Source organism: Sinocyclocheilus grahami, unplaced genomic scaffold, assembly GCF_001515645.1.
Source record: "Sinocyclocheilus grahami isolate Dianchi unplaced genomic scaffold, SAMN03320097.WGS_v1.1 scaffold60.1, whole genome shotgun sequence".
In the NCBI taxonomy this organism is placed as follows: domain Eukaryota; kingdom Metazoa; phylum Chordata; class Actinopteri; order Cypriniformes; family Cyprinidae; genus Sinocyclocheilus; species Sinocyclocheilus grahami.
The window spans coordinates 1,476,615-1,481,668 of NW_015505239.1; positions in this window are offsets into that span (position 1 = coordinate 1,476,615).

Consider the following 5,054-nt stretch of genomic DNA (forward strand, 5'->3'; position numbering starts at 1 on the left):
GGGGGTGACCCCGACCCCTGGCCACCACGAAGACACGCCCCTGCCTGTGCTCCATTATAGCTTACAGTACTGTCAACAGAAAACTGTCAACAGTTCCTTGCGAAGAAAGACCCATCTCACAAAAAGTTATGTTTCTTCTAAAATTCTCCATTAATTAAAAATCCTACATTTCTGTTCAGTTCTGTCCATCCATGATCATATTGGATGTTTTTGTGGTCGTCTGAAGATGATGGGGTGTGGATGTGGAGCAGGTGAGTCATAATGTTCAAATCGCCTATTTATTTCCTGTGTAAAAATGATCATGCCCTGTAAAAATTATGAATATTCATAAATCACAACCAAAATTGCACTGAATAACCTATTTTTTTTTAATTTTTTTGTTAGGTACACACCATCTCAAATATATAGACAGACAGACAGACAGATAGACAGATAGATAGATAGATAGATAGATAGATAGATAGATAGATAGATAGATAGATAGATAGATAGATAGATAAGTAGATAGGAAAATGAAAGATAGGAAAATGAAAGACATAATATATTGTAGCGAATTTGCTCATGGGGAAATATGAATAATTAACCATAACCAGCAATAATATACACACTGGCCTGAAGAAAATGGGTGTTCATTCAAAGAAGGTTTTCCTATGAATTAATTAGTAGAAAAGTCCATTTCTCCTGTGCATTTGTGTCCCTTTGTTTCTGGAGAAAGCAGAATGAGAGCCGGCTCGCATTCCACAAGGTTGTAAATGTATCGGGTTACCATGAAACCAGGGTCTTGTTCGGCGTCCTGGGGTGTTACAAAGTATTTGTGAAATCTAGCTAACAAAATATATATTGTGTGTTGGAGTGTTCCAGACGCTACAATATATTTCCTGTGTAAAAATGATCATGCCCTGTAACAATTATGAATATTCATAAATCACAACCAAAATTGCACTGAATAACCTATTTTTTTTTATTATTTGTTAGGTACACACCATCTCAAATATATAGACAGACAGACAGACAGACAGACAGATAGATAGATAGATAGATAGATAGATAGATAGATAGATAGATAGATAGATAGATAGATAGATAGATAGATAGATAGATAGATAGATAGATAGATAGGAAAAGATTTGCAAGCTCTTCCCTTCCTTTCCTAGAAGTATTGCAGTAGAGTATTTAAATTGTTGTACCCCAGAACTGCCAAAAGCTGAAGTAAATGGAAAAATGTTTTAAGTCTTAAGTGTTCCAAACTGTACTGCACAATTAAAGATGTTATGAATTATGATCCAATTCTTTATTATATTATTGGCATTTATTCAAACTGCCCCAGGCCTAAAATCCACCCTTCTCAAATAATTGTATTCAAGTTTTTTAGGTTTATAGTTTTCATACTTGGTGTGAATGCGAATGTTTTTATTCTTATTTATTTTTAAATAAAAAGTTTTAAGCAGTATTAGAGCAACACCCTAGCTTTAAGCCTAACTCTGATGCTATCTGAGATTTTACTGCAATGTCACAAGCGATGTAAGTCCACCGTTTTTATTGACATGATCTGTGTTTGAGTTAGACTACAAGAAGCTTGCTGTTTTCATTTGAGAGGTATTTTTCTGGAGGCTGTTTGTAACATATCTGAACCCAGTAGCCCCAGTAGCTCACGTGTTTTCAGGTGTTTCTATGCTATCTCTGTCTCTCTGGATGAGTGAAGGTTTTGTAACAGTGTTATGAATTTTGGCATTAGGTTTGGTTGCTGATAAGACATGTTCCACAGCCCTGAAGAGAGATGCCTTTATTACTCATGTAAGAAAAGTGGATAAGCACTTATGCACAGATCATCACTTGTCACTTTGATTTTACATTTCAGTAGCTTTGTGAAAATTCCACACTGTAAAATCTACAGTAAAAACTGACAGCAGTAGTTGCTGGAAATTCAGTGTTAAAAAAGTTATTGGCATTATGGGTCGGAATTTGGTGCCTGCATGTTTTGCTCATAACTAAAATTATTAAATAAAAAAATTATATACTGTATATATATATATATATATATATATATATATATATATATATACACACACACACAGAAGAAGAACAAAATACAAACAAATGTGATGCATCACTATTTCTTTTACTGTTTTTCAACTTAAATTATCTAATTTTGTATTTATGTCACCACAAATCAATAAATAAATGAAATGAAACAATATTTTTCATAGGTACTGTAAAGGTCTTGTTGAAATAGATATTCCGTATATATTATATTATAATTCATGATACAGTATACAGCCTACTTTACAAAACAGATATCGTTCTGTAAAATGTTTTTCGTGATGAATGAAATATAATTTTTCACTGCAAATGGTAAGGTAACCAAGAGTTAACAGATTACATATTTTTATTGTAGCATTTTTTTTCTGTTAAAATCACATCTTTTCAAGTGCAGTTTTAGTGTATATAATTCTGAAATTATGGTTTTATTATATAACATCACATAAATAAACATTAGACTGGGTTGCACCAACAAAAGTAATTTCTAAGGGTCAAATCGGATAGAAATAAAAAAGATAAAAACAGCACATTTACAGTATAAATCAAATAATACAAAAACCATGGTTAATTTTTTGGATCCATGTTTTAAATATGTTTGTGTGTCTAACAAAAACTTTATTTAGTTTTTCAAGATGCAAGATTCGTTGATCTGCATCTAAACTCAAGTTTTCAGTTCAACGCAGCTTTCTCTGGTGCTACGCTAATGTCTGGCTTTGTAATATTCAGGGAGGTGAAAGAACATGCAGCAACCTGTCACAGAAATGGGTACATTTCCAGCTTCATTTAATGTCTGGATACACAAGTCATGCCTCTATCCTTCCTGTTTCACACTTGTCACAAGCACAGAGATAGGTTCTGACAGAAAGCACTCAGAATAACCACTGTTGGAATTTTCCACTCCTGAGCAAATTTGTTTTTCTTTGTGGTATTGTACAGTACAGCTAGATGTGATGAAAATAGTTTGCTTTGACACATTGTTTGGACAGGTTCCATTGGTTTCTTGCTTAAGCATTCAAATGATTTTGCTGCACGTGTCCTCGAGACCAGTTAAGTGCCATGCATGTAAATAGGTTTGTGCATGTTACAAACAAATTCAGTGCAGGCAAGAGCCATTTAGTCGTCCTCTTTCATATTTATGTATGCTGCCCCTTCATTAGCATTAGATCATTTCTCCAACTTTATAAAACTTTTCTAAACATTCAAACTTAAATTTGATTTGATTTTTATTTTATGCTGTCCTGAGTTGTTCAAGACGGTTAGAAGCTTCCTTGAAAGGATGTTGACTCATCAGGTGGAAGCCAGCCTAGAATTTAGTCACTAGTTCACACATTTTACCGAGCGGCAAGAGTGTCATGGTACAGTATGTTTATTTTCCTTAACCAAACAACCTAATCAGTTTCTATTTCAGTTAAACTTTGATGGTCGCATGTTTGTATATAATTATGGCTTTAAACTGTCTCGTTTAATTTGTATAATATTCGATTTTTCTGGACACTGCATGAATTGAATATTGACAGCAGTGACACTTGACATTTAACTTGAAATGTTGTGGTCACAAGCATATCATGCATTAATGAACAGCTTTGCATCTGATTATGTGCAGCTTATGTTACATCAGGTATGTTTTATGCCACTGTTTTTTTTTTTAAATCTCAGTGTGTGTCTACACTAGGAGTTTCCTCTTTGTGACTTGTCTGCATATATTACTTCCCCTTGCTACTTCCTTGTGGATGCTTTTGCGCCACTTTTTTCCTGTCATATTTCATTTAGTCATAATCACTTATCTTATGATTCTCAAAGTTCAGAGTAAGTAAATCTGCCATTTGTTTCTATACCAATTGCATTTTTGGTATTCATGTGTTCAATCTCTTGTGTCTCTGTATGATCACTGTACATATGTACTCATGTGTGCATGTATATCGACAGTGCGTCACCGTGATGCCAGGAACAGATTCTTGAGAAGAAACAAGAACCAGACCATCAGGTAGCCTGAGGAACTTCAAATTAGAGCGCCCTCTACCAGATAAATCCCAACCCTGGACATTTGACTTACCATTAAAGCACAGAAGGTGAGGCCTTCTGTAGATAAGGACTATTTTGACCATTGTACATGTGTGACTTTTAAATCGCTGTCCGATTAAGTTGTCTGTTTTTTGATATGGATGTGATAAAACTCACAAAAAGTTGCTTTCTTGATCTTTGAGATACAGTGGTGCTATACTCCACTGGATTTTCTGTGACGATCCCAGTTGTAGGATCTCGGCCTCCAGAGAAAATTCCAAGGACTGTGTCTTAGGCTAAAGAATACTGGTGTTAAAGACTAAACTGTGTTAAGTCCATATGGGGGATTATCTGTACTCAGTGAATTCCTCTCCTAATTTGTGCTGCGTTTCCAGACTTTTGGCGTTCAAAATGTTTAATCCTATTTGCTCCACTACACTGACGTATTTTCATGGCTTTGATTTCTGGTTGGTCTGAGTGGACTACACAAGTGGATAGTGCGAATCTCATGCGCAGACACACAAAGCAGTTTCATTGGCGGCAAAAATGACCCTTCTGACAGAAAGGAACTAGCTGAAAGGATCTGGTAAGGATTTTCTAATTTGTGTAAATCTGTGGAGAATATACTACAGTAATTGTTTATTATTCTGACAATAACACATTTTTGCAATACTAGATTTGTTGTAATATTAAGGTAACTTACACTAACAAAGGAATTTGATTAAGTAAAACAGGTGCCATCCGTTTAGAGTTTGTGAAAATGGTGAATTCAAGTAATGTTAAGTTGCATTTATTTATTTATTTTAAAATAATACATATTTTTTAAAGTAGATTTTTAATTTGTAAATAATTTTCATCTTTTTTTTTGACATTTTTAAAATTCTTGTGTTTTCTCAATTGCATTCTCATATAATCATTATCTTGGGCCCTGTGATGAGGAGGCTATTTATTATTATTATTTTTAATGATAAAAAACTATGTAATATTTATTATTATTATTACATTTATTTTAT